The sequence below is a fragment of the Falco cherrug genome, chromosome 1 (genome assembly GCF_023634085.1).
Source record: "Falco cherrug isolate bFalChe1 chromosome 1, bFalChe1.pri, whole genome shotgun sequence".
NCBI lineage: Eukaryota > Metazoa > Chordata > Aves > Falconiformes > Falconidae > Falco > Falco cherrug.
The window spans coordinates 31243782-31256923 of NC_073697.1; positions in this window are offsets into that span (position 1 = coordinate 31243782).

Genomic DNA, 13142 nt, shown 5'->3' on the forward strand with positions numbered 1-13142 from the left:
CATATGGCATAGTTATAGTCTTAGACTTACAGAGTCTTATGCAGTATTACTTCTTCTGTTATTCATTGCTCAGCTTACCATCCAGTGAATGCAGAAAACATCTGTGAAGCTGATTTTTGGGGTGTACACAGAAAATCTAGGGAGTTCCCTTGCATGTACAAAAGTGAGATTCTAAAGCTGAAAGTAAGAAAACACAAGTTTAAAGGACACTGAAAAATTAAACTTTCAAAGGAAATATGAAAGCATACAGTTTGTAGTCATTGCAGCCTTTCAGGTGCACAGCTATAGAACAGCTGAATTATTAGAGAATACCTCTGGATGACTGATTTAAAACTCCTCTTGAGACTGAACTAAAGCCGACAATGATATATAGTTGTTTGGGCTTGAGAGAGGAAGGTGATTTGGAATATGGTACTGTTCACAAAATTGCCATCTAGGTCTTAGCTGCATGCCACTTTGATAGTTTAATTATAAATCTATCACTTAAATCTTTCTGGAAGATGGGTTGTTTTTCAAGTAAATTCTAACTTAATCGAGTAATTCAAGATGAAGTTCTGTGGCTTATAAAAGAGAACAGACTGGATTGTTATGATGTGCCAAAGATCCTTTATTTTTTCTAAATTTGAAATTTGGATCTTTATCTGATATTCAAGGCTAACTGGAATGCTATCCAATTGAAGAAATATAACTGTGATATAGATCAGACTGCTTTCTAAACTCCAAAATTCATCTTTCCTTCGACTCTTTTGAATATTTCTATGTTTCATGGGACTTCTAACTGGGGCAGTGATCTAGACCTAGTGATCTGGCATCATTTTAGCAAGAATACTTGAGATCCCATGTTGATAATATCACTAATTTAGAGTCAAGTATTTCATATTTTTGCGGAACTAAGGCTCAGACTGCCTATAACCCTTTCAAAAGGATCTCAACTTCTTAAAAATTTATTTAATCATGAGTAGCTCATACTATCCTTTAAAGGAATCATTATTTCCCAAGTTAATGAAGTTAAATTAGACTTTGAACTAGTGACGATTAATATAGCAAAGACAATGCATCATGACCTGGATTTGCTTCAAGTCTGGTGGGTTTTTAAGTATTGTGTTATAAGAACTGGGTTACTGGAGAAGACATGCTTGGACGATGCATGCTGTGCAGTATATGTGGCCAGTCTCTTCAAGACCACCTGTTAAAAGTACTAGAGAAGTTTTTACCACAATAAGAATGTCTTTGTGGTGGTTTATATCTCTCTATATAATACCTTATATATTTATCTTCATATGTATATAATTATACATATACACACACACACTCATAGATTTTTCACCTCAATAAATTTTCTGAATCAAGACTTCCACACAACACAAACTCTTAAGGGGCTGCTAGTAGGCAGCTCTGCTGCTGTCTGTAAGACAGCTAATAGACAGCTCTGCTGCACAGTCTTCCATGTGCCACACATTTTCCATGTGCTTGGGAAGGGCTGTAATTTTCAGAATTCATTTGACTGAGAACCTTGATCCAAGCTTTTCTTCAAAACTGCTCAGTTTTCTTAGGTGCTTTCAAGGTTACAGCTCCAAGTCTTCTAGTATGCTTTGCATTTATTTGGCTTAACAGACAAGAAGATATCTGGACATTTTACTAGGTTTTAGTTCCATCCCAGACTGGAACTTCTTAATCTATTGGATTATAGGAAGGACTTTAAACACCAGTTCTAAGAATGTCTGAAGTGCCTGTAGCCCAGTACCTTATTTTCAGTAGCAATCAACAGAAGTTGTCTAGGATGGATCTTAACAGAACAAATTCAGTGACGTTTTCCTGTGATCTTTTCCTGGTTTCTAACAATTTCTGGCTCAGGCCAGAATTAACTTCTTTTTGTGGGGGGTGTAGTCGTTTAGCCCCAGCTGGCAAATAAGCACCACACAACTGCTCACTCACTTCCCCCTGTGGGATGGGGGACAGAATCAGAAGAGCAGAAGTGAGAAAACTTGTGGGTTGAGATCAAGACAATTTAACAAGTAAAACAAAAGCTGCATATGCAAGCTAGGCAAACCAGGGGATTCATTCCCCCTCCCCACCGGCAGGCAGGTCCAGCCACCCCCTGGAGGGCAGGGCTCCAGCACAGGTAACCGTGACTGGGGAAGGCAAACGCCATCACGGCCAACGTGCCCCCTTCCTCCTCCTTCCCCAGCTCTACCCGCTGAGCATGGCGCCATACGGTACGGAATGTCCCTTTGGCCAGCCGGGGTCAGCTGTCCCGGCCGTGCCCCCTCCCAGCTGCTGGTGCCCCCCAGCCTGCTCGCTGCTGGGGGGTGAGGGGCAGACACGGCCTCGGCTCTGGGTCAGCGCTGCTCAGCAGTAACGAAACATCTCTGTGCTATCAACACAGATTTCATCACAAATCTAGAACATAGTTTCATACAAGCTAATATAGAAAAAGTTAAGTTTACCCCAGCCAAAATCATCACAGGGGAATATGCAATATTTAATATTAGGGGTTAATATTATGATTTCAATTGCAAAATCAACTATAAATTTCAGCTTAGGAAAGCAAGCACTCCCAGGACCAATATTGTTTCTGTTAATGCCCATTCATGTGAGCCTTTATTGTTTGTTGTGCCTTAAAGTTAATAGAAAGGATAAAAATGTTAACTATGTCTGTTTCATTTGTGAAGAAAAGCAAAAGCAAAAGCTAAATAATTAATTACTTTGCAATGCTTTCTATGTCTCTAAACAGTATGCTTAGGACAGATCTAACTTTTCAGTATGGTGATACTTTGGAAGAGGATGACATTTTTTATAAAAACTAAACCAAACAGCATGATTTTAAAGGAATGGTGTCAGCATGTCATAATTAGTGAAAACACTTTCTAAATGTCTGGTTTTAAAACTTTACACTGGGACAATTATTATTTTTCCCACAAAGAAGTACAAAAGAATGACTAAAGAATGGCTAAAAAAAAAAGACTAAAAGACTTCAATTCTGCCTTTTTCAACCTCCCCCTCCCCTCCACAAAGGAAACATTGTATTGATCATTGACATTCTTCTCTCAAGAGATGCTTGAAATGATTGTGTCCTTGATAGCACTTGTCCTATTTGGTGTCTAATTAAAAACTACATATCTGTTCTCCATTTGATCTCTTTATAATACTTCTGGTGGTCAGGGCTCAGGATATTAAAGTCCTTCATGCCTTAGAAATGTAATAAAAAAGAACAATGAAGCTTTAAAAAGAAAGCAAACCAAAACAAAAACCCCAACACTTGACTTCAGAGAAATCACAATGAAAAAAACAGTGTGAGCAAAGCAGAAGAGCGAGAAGGAAGGACATTTTTATTTTATAAGTGTTTATAAAACATACTTAGTGCAAATGTATGTTCTTAATGTTCTTTCAGAGTTTCCGGATTTAGCATGAAAAAGAGAAAATGCTTGGTCTCTGGTGTTCCCACCCCCCACCCCCCTTAAATTAAAATAAATGCTACAGGTGTCTGAAATGGAAACAATGTGTAAAGAGGTTTTTGTTATGCATGACTAAATTTTTAGATGACTGTACCCAACATGTTGCAATGGTCAACAGTACAGAATTCTAATCAAATGTATTCATTTGATGAGGCATCACAGCAAAAAACCTGCTTAAAACTCACAATTTTTATCAAATCAGAAACAAGTGGTTTATTGTTGGTTCACTGCACTTCATCCATAAATTAATTAATGAATTACAGTTTTGGAATCGATATATTATAACAGAAACTGCAAAACTGGACACTTTCAAAGCGTTAATAAGTGCCTACACATTCCTTAATATTTTTTCATAACTCATCCCCAAATTATAAATTATTTATGTGTGCATACACACCCTCCCACACACATACCCTTCATTGGGACCTGTGGGCTGTAAGCACATACACCCCTTCTGGGGCCGAACAACACTCTTCTAAAGAAGATGTGGAAATTAAAAAGTTGAGAAATACATGGCAAAAAATACAAAATGGCTGCTACATAAAGTAAGACCAAGGAGATGACTGAGAAGAGCTGCAGTAATATAAACAAAATGGTTTGTAGACTGTAAAAAGGAATGAGTAGCATTCATGTACCGTTACTCAGTACAAGCATTATATGCCTTCAGTCCAGTGAGTGGGAGACTCACCTGTTGGTAATATCCAAAAAAATGGTGTCATAGACCATGCTGTATTACCATTACTTTCACTAAATAGAGGCCATAAGTAGTACATGGGTTCAGAAACAGATGAAAAATCTGTGTGCCTGAGTGCTTAATAGCTATAATGGCCTCAGTGAAACTTTAAACATGTGGAATCACTGAATCCCTAAATCACTGACAGTGTGGTTATCCCAACTTATGACAATCTTTGCCTTCTTATTTTCTTTCTGCTCATCATTAGAGATGGCCTTATGCTCATAGGTGCTGCCCAAGGCATAACAAAACACAGTGATGGAAATCTCCAAGAGCTTCCTTTTTCCCTCCCTCACTCTGTCAAGCTTCCTTTCCTGCTGCTATGAAAGGCAAGTTTGGACAGAAGATATTATGTACTAGATCTTCTGACTTTGTGAGGCCATATAAAAATACAGATGGCACCAAAAAAACAGTCTGGAAACAGAAGAGGGACTACAAAATAATCTGCTCCCCATGCATGTGTACCATGTCTCTCCTCTCCCCCAAAGTAACGTGTGTCCCTGTGGAGAAATACAGTTACTACATGTCATGAAAAAACCCACGATTTCTTCTCTTCTATGGAGAATTTTTGAAGTAATGTCCCAAGTGAGCCCAGCCTGGAGGACAGCCTGACCTATGTGAGCTTTGTGCCCTTGTCTTATGACAAGAGGTCCTTTCACTATTTATGTGGGCTGAGCCAGAGGACAAGTAAAGGTAGTGTGTGAAGTGAAAGTGCGTAGAAATGTTTCCTGGTGGTGATTCTGTGACAGGCAGGCTGGATACTGTGCAGTCTACTAGGCTGGCAAGTAGCTAGATGGAGGCACGGGAAAGCAGATATCTGAGAAGCATTTTGAAGGCTTACAGGATTCAATAAGAGGACGTCAGGTAAAAGAGGACTTCAGGGCTCAAGGTGGGACTCGCTTCTTTGAACAGGCTGGTTATAGTCAATGACTGTGCTGTGTACTGACCGATCCCTGTGGGATCCATTTTGTGTCGCTAACAGTGATGCAGGGGGTTATCCTGCCTTGCTGACACATATTGATCACACCTAGAGAACAATCTGGCTCTTGCACACAGAAATGTTCACATACTTAAACTAAGAAATAGCAGCAGAAGGACAGGGATGTGATTTGAGACAGCCAGCGTGGCTTCACCAAGGGCAAGTACTGCCTGACCAACCTAATGGCCTTCTACGGTGGAGTGACTACATCACTGGACAAGGGAAGAGCTATGGATGTCTTCTATCTGGACTTCTGTAAGGCCTTTGACATGGTCCCCCACATCATCCTTGTGGCTAAAGTGGAGAGATATGAATTTGATGGGTGGACTGCTCAGTGGATAAGGGATTGGTTAAGTGGTCACATCCAAATGGCAGTGGTCAACAGCTCAATATTGAGATGGAGACTGGTGAGAAGTAGTGTCCCTCAGGGATCTGTGTTGGGACCATTAGTGTTTAGAATCTTCATCAGTGACATAGACAGTGGGATCAAGTGCACCCTCAGCAAGTTTGCAGTCAAAACCAAGCTGAGTGGTGTGGTTGACACACCTGGGGGATGGGATGCCATCCAGAGGGACCTGGACAAGCTTGAGAATTGGGAACATGTGAACCTCAGGAGATTCAATAAGGCCCAGTGCAAAGTCCTGCACTTGGGTTGGGGCAACACCCAGTATCAATACAGGCTGAGGCAATGAAGGGATTGAGAGTAACCATGAGAGAAAGGACTTGAGGGTACTGGTGGATGAAAATCTGAACATGAGCCAGCAATGTGTGTTCATAGCCCAGAAAGCAATCCAAATCCTGGGCTGCATCAAAAAAAAGTGTGTCCAGCAGGTCAGGGGAGGTGATTCTGCCCCTCTACTCCATCTTGCTGAGACCTCACCTGGAGTACTGCATCCAGGTCTGCAGCCCTCAGTACAGGAAAGACTCAGACCTGTTGGGGTGGGTCCAGAGGAGGGCCACAAAAATGATCAGAGTGATGGAACACCTCTCCTATGAAGAATGGCTGAGAGAGCTGGGGCTGTTTTTACCCTGAAGAAGAGAAGACTCTGGGGATACCTTATTGCAGCCTTTCAATACTTAAAGGGGTCTTGTAAGAAAGATGGGGACAAACTTTTTAGCAGGGCCTGTAGCTATAGGACAAAGGGCAATAGTTTTAAAATAAGAGAGGGTAGATACAGGCTAGATATAAGGAAGAAAATATTTTTTATGATGAGGGTGGTGAAGCACTGAAACAGGTTTCCCAGAGAGGTGGTAGATGCCCCATCCCTGGAAACATTCAAGGTCAGGTTGGATGGGGACTTTGAGCCACCAGATCTAGTTGAAGATGTCCCTGCTCATTGTGGGGGTGTGGGACTAGATGACCTTTAAAGGTCCCTTCTAAACCAAACTGTTCTACAATTCTATGATTCTAAGTAGTGCCATAGAAAGTTTGGGGATAGCTGGAGCATCTCTTCATGTAAGAATGGGCTATGATGAACTGTGGGTTGATGGGTTGTGTTCCATGCAACTGTGGACCCCCAAACTGATAAGCAAATTAGCAGAGTTACATATGTTTGTGATGGTGGTAGAAATAGTGATTTCTTTTGAGTGACCTCCTCCTGGAGTGAAGTGAGAGAGAAGGGCCATTAAGACAACTCCAGAAGCTCCAGAAGCTCTTCCCTCATACAGGTCAAAGGGAAGTAGGCAGAGCCATAATATCCCCTTTCTTGTTGGAGGTGAGGATTGTCAATATGGCACAGAGCAGTTCCTATAATTATCACTATCAAGTCCGGTGATTAACAAGAGTGTTCGGCTGGGATCATCTCAATTACCTCCAGCAGTAGGAGAGATTCTGTTGCTGCTGAAAGCCAATGTCTGTACTGGGTGTAATTCAAAGGATATTACTTCAGGCTAGTTTAAGTAGCTGAATACCTATGATCATTAGATGTGCTTCTGCAGCATAATCTACCAGTTTATGTGCATCTGGAAGGGATCTAGTTTGTTTATTCTAAAACCGAAAGCCAAACCCAGTAAGTACAAATGATGAGAAAATTTGCTGAAAAAACACATTTCTGATGTGAATTCAGAAAACTTGTATAGATACACCTTGATTATGAAGGTGAATCTCAGTTTATAGGTTGTTTTCCAATGTGTTTTGTCTTTCATGTTTCTATGATACAAATCAAAGTAGTGTTTGCCTTTCTAAGCATACCATGGATCGGCCTGTGAGATGATATCACAACACACTCTATGAAACATTACAGGGATTATATGATATTTCTTCTTTGAGCTTCACTTGGGCAATTTTACAAGGCCTGATTTTACCACTAAAATGTGAGAGCCATGTACATGTCATGTAAACCTTACAATGTCATGATATTCTCCTGCTTTTCTCATATATGGTTATACTTACCATATGTTCTGTGCTCAGCCTGATTTCTTTGATACAAATAGGTTATGTCATCTGTTTGAAGAGATGAATCTTTACAGCTGTAAAATGCCAGTTACAGAAGCAGAAACTCCTGACATGGTATAGTCATATCTCAATTTGATAGAAGACATTAAAGTTTTCTTTTCAAGATAATACAGAAGCACATCTTAGAGTAGGAATGCAATTTTATTTGCATGAGATTTTTCTTGTATTCACACTATTTGGTTTTGAAGTGCTGTACATTCTTCCTTTACTCCTAAAAGTTCTCAAACACACAGGCTAAGGCTTTTGCTTTCTTTCTCTTTTTTTTTCTTTTTTTTATTTTATTAAACTGATGCAACTGAGGCAACTATCTGTCATTTCACACAGTAAAATATCACTTTTTTAAACCCTCATCTTCCTGTATTTTAAATATTTAATTTGTATTATTTTTATTTTATATTTATAGTTATATATTTATATAAATAAAAATTTAAGAATATTTTAAAAAATTGTATCTAAAAAAAGAAAAAATTGCATTCTGTAGACCTTATTCAGTAGTTACTTTATTACTAAGCAAAATTAATATAACACTTCTGTACAGCATCTAGCAGTCTCAAGCCCATGGCTTCATCCTATTAATGACAATAAATGTAACTAAGCACAATTGCATGCCTATCATGAATAGAAGACAATGTTTAATAAGGATCAAAATTTTAAAACTTATCAACATATAGGAACACTTTTCTTAATAATGCCTCCACATAACTGCTTCAGTGTTCTTAAGTTATAGTTCTGTATGGGAAGTTTTTACCCTACTTCTCCTGTTCCATGAATACCTTTTTTTTATTTCAATTGCATCTGAATATAGGGATTTACATATTGTTAATTTGCTCCTTGACTTTTTTTTTTAAGCTTCTTGATTCTCCCTGAACAATATTTCTCAAAGTAAATAATGGCAAGAGTACAAATTGGCAGGGACTTGGTAATCTTCTTCCAAAAGCTGGAGACTTTGCAGTAGGAGAACATAATTGAATATCACCCTCAGGGCATAATGTTCAAAACTTCATTTGCTAGCATTATAAATGAATTCACTCTTTAATTAGCAACTTGGAGTGTGAGAAGAAAATTACATGATCGGTAACATGCAATGGAAAAAATGTATGAAAAAGATTTTCTGGACCAATACTGCTGATATATGAAAATCTGGTATTATAAACTGTTACTTACTCTGGATTCTGCAGCTGCAGGCTGATTAAAGCTCAGCAGGAAGAACTATAATAAACAAATACTGCCTGCTGCAAGAACAGGTGTTTGTGTCTTCATTTTGAACCCAAAGTAAACCAGAAGATGCCAAGGGGCTGCAATAGACCAGTATTTGGATTGACATAATTTGTTACTACTTGTCCTTGAACTTAAAAACATATTATTCTGCTTTCAAGAATCCTTCATAAAGGTTCAACACTTGATTCTAGTAATTAAGCAGCTCTATGTCTTCTCTGTGCAGCTGTCCATTCTATGTGTATTCACTGCAAGTATTAGTTTCTCCATTCACTGGTGTATAGCATGGTGTCTTTGACTAAGAACATTGTGTGCACAAAAATAAATAAATCAGCATTTGGTATTTTATTTTATTTCACTAATCTCATCAGTGATTAGTTTGACATTTGTAGTCCAAACAAATCAATATAGTCATAGGAATCTATCATGTCTTATCTGTTCCTTGATTGATTGTATAACGTTTACAAAAGAAGTTATATATTTTACAAGAGAAATACAAATCATTCTACTTCTGATATTTATCTCAGTGGCACTTCTGATGCAGATGAAGCAGATTCATATCTCCCACTGATATCACTGATCAAATTCATGTGATCAAATGATCACATGTGTTTCCCACCGATATGAATGCACTGATACGAATTAATTGAATTGAGATGTTCAGTGTGTGTCTTTCGTGCATTCAGCTTCTCAGTGGAGATTTCCAGTTGCAGAATTCTTCATAACAGCAAGACTTGAGCAATGGCAGAGTAGCTAAGTATCTAGATAAATGCGTAAATTGACATGCTATGTACTACTTCATGCAAATTAAAAATGCAGTAGAGCATATATCAATGATTGCTATATACCTTTAACTAAACTCAGAATCAATTAGACTAAATGGATTCAGCCTGTCCCAAAGAAATTACCAGGAAGTTGCTTTCATGATATAACAAGTCTCAAGCTACATGGCAAAAAGATTTCACTCTTCTCTGATTGTAGTTTACAGTGGATGACTAAGTTCATGGTAGCAGATAATACGTACAGCCAGCAGAGAGAGAACTCAAAGGTAACAAAATTACTGAGAACTTTTTTCTTTCCCCCTCTCTTTTGCAAGAGATGTCACACATAAATAAGTGCTGAAATCCCATAATACTTAAAGCGGATGTGAAGAGTTATTACTGAGAATACAAGCAATATCACAAAGTAATTTAAAATCTACACACTGCCAGAAATGTGGATTATAAAAAGGAGAAGCTGAGAACTGGAAAGCTTTCTGGAAGATTTAGCATATTTAAGATATAAAAATTACTTTCTTGTCTTACTTAGACACCCTCCATGGGTTGAACAGGAGAAGCAGGATGCCAAAGGAAGGATTACCTGTGCTTTTTTGGGGTTGAATTTCTGACAGTTTAGGTGTTTAATAATCTTGGAGGTAAATGATATTTAAATCATTCTTAGATCAATATTCCCAAAAGAGACAGTAGAAAGCCTAAATGATTTGCTACAATGGCCGTAGAACACTTTGACAACAAGGTGACTTGATCTCTTTTATGTTAATGAGTATTGGGTGAAAAAACTTCACAAATTCCCTCCCTCAAAAAGAGGACACAGGCAAGTCTCATTATATGAGCAAAATCCACCTGTATTAATATCAAAAATGCCTGGAACTTATTTAAAATTACTTTTCCTATGTTAAATATAATGAGGTATTAAAATAAGTTTTAATATAGGTGAGAATCCATTTTATAATAAAACTAAATATCACTTCCAATTCTGCTCACAAAAGCATACACATTGTTGTTATAGACTCTTTAGAACTGAAACTATTATAGTTAAATCAGTAAACAGATTTTTTAAAATATTTTTTTTCTTTACTATAACTAGATAAAAGTATGAACAAAAGAGCTCGTAAGGAACTTAAATATATTTTGAAAATTAAGGCTTAAAAAAATCATAACTGAAATAGTTCTGATATAAGTTATAGAAGGATGTAACTAAATTGAGTGAATATTCAAATATATATGGAAGTATATGATGTAAGGGCCTTTAAATAAGTAAGTGAAACTTTAAATAAGTAAGTCATGTTTAGTTTAACAAACTTGTGGATAGAGTGACACACTTCACTCATAAGAAAGAAGCAGCAATTTATTGGTATAAAACAGTGATTTAACAAAGTTCAATAGTAAATGCAACAGTGGTTTAACAAGACTCTATAGCAAGGTACACTTGAGTATTTACTGCACAGAGGACAGGGTCAGACAAAACTGTCAGGCAGACCCTCTCATTGAGTCACGAGGTTCAGAACGGACTCCTTGCATTCTAAACTCCTTCTCAGAGGGGAGTTTAGGTGCAGCAAGATTCTGACTTAGTCCCAGACTTGGTCAATGGTTTATATCAAAAAGATTATATGTGCACAATCAATTTTTTTATACAACTGAACTAAGATTGCAAAGGTCAGCATGCTATTAATCACAAGAATCTGTTGTGGCAAAGAATCTCTCAGACCTGAGGAGCAACTTTGAGGGGCATCCCTACTCAAGGGGAGATCCTGTCATGCAACACACTGCCATGCAGGAGAGCTCAACAGGCTCTGGGCTGTCCACTATGTATAGTTGACTCATATTTGCATACCTACTACAGAAATTAGTTTCTTTCAAACTTGGCTTGCATCAGACCTTGGCCAGCACTATTAGGTATATATGTTGTTCAAATTTGCTCTTGTATATTGTGTTGCTATCTGTCTCCCCTGAATCTACTTTGAGTGAGATATAGCCATGATAACCTGACCCATCCATTTTCTCCACCACTGGTGATTAGCACTTACTTGAGCATTGCCACAGGAACACAAACAAAGGTGAGGATGGGGGGTGGGGAGCATGCTGCCACAAAAATGAAAGTTAAGAGAAAGTTCAATTAGTCTGTAGACTTATGAAAATAAATAAAACTGATCTGTCAATTATTCTGTGGATAAAAACTTTAAATAGATGGGTCATAAATATGACTGAAACTTATAATTTTAGGTATAGTTACCTACTGGCTGCTGTATTTAGCTGATTTATTTTATTGGTAGATAAAAATTCCACAGTGACATATAAAATTGTTGCAGAACTTGTTAGGTAAACACTTTCTCAACTTGTTATCTACGGAATTTTGAAATAACTTATTGGAAATTGAAGATGCTTTGAATTTGGAAAACAATATCAACAAGTAGAACAGTGTAATGCATTCCTATTGCTCTATCATGTAGCAGAGTCCTAAGAAACATCTTGTGCCCACTGCAGGAATCTGCCTTCAACTTTTATATATATTTTAAAATCACTTGTTATGTTTTTTGCCTACCTGTTTTTTCACTTAAACTTCCTCTTTTGTTCTTTTAAAGCTGTCTCCTTGTTTATTTGAAAAACTGTTTTCCATGATATCCATCAAAATAAACAAGACCAAAAGTTTGCCCGTATTGGGGGTAATTCTGTGCAAAATCGGTTGTTTCATGCTGAGCAATAATGCTGCATTTTCTTACCTTACCTCCCCTCCATTCAGTCTGAGACTTTCAAAACTGATCTTGTTTCTTCACTCAGTGTCACATGGAGCTTCTATCACACCACATATCTATTATTTCCCTGTGCTGCTATGATAGATATGCTAAATAATGTATAACTGATATACCAATTTTATTTTTTTTTCCCTAATGTCCTTAAACATTAAAGCAGTTGCTGTTGGGAAATACTCAAACTTAGGCAGCCTAGGAATGTGACACCGCAAGCTTGTTATGTTAAGGTAGTGGGACACAAAAGTACATGGCAAAAGTAAATCATTAAGGGCAAACAGGAAGTGATGTGATGAGAGCTGCAACCCCAAGTGGGAGAACTTGGGGTTCACAAACAACTGAAGGCTGTCTTGGCCTACCTTGATTTTGTTTAGATATATATATATATAATTTCTTGTTTTACCAGCTTTGGTATTTTTGCTTAATTTTAGGGAATATCAGGAACCTTGATTTAATAATTAGCTGGCTTATTTTCGTTTTAAAAAGTTGTAGCAAATTTCATTTGGAACATTGCCAGGATGTGAAGTTGATCCTAAATCGCTGTCCAAATAAATGAGACCTTGGCTAAAATCACCAAGTGTGACTAGATTAGCTCAGGATAAGCTAGAAAGCAAAAAACCAATAGATAAAATTTATTACATTGTTTTGTTTGCTGACTTCACACTTTTGTCACATTTCTGAGGGTGGAGACCACTGGGTGAGAGGAAGCCTGACAAAAATGGTGACAACTGCTGAGTTTTTTTGGATACAGAGAAAGCCAAAGGGATTAGCCTCAGGCT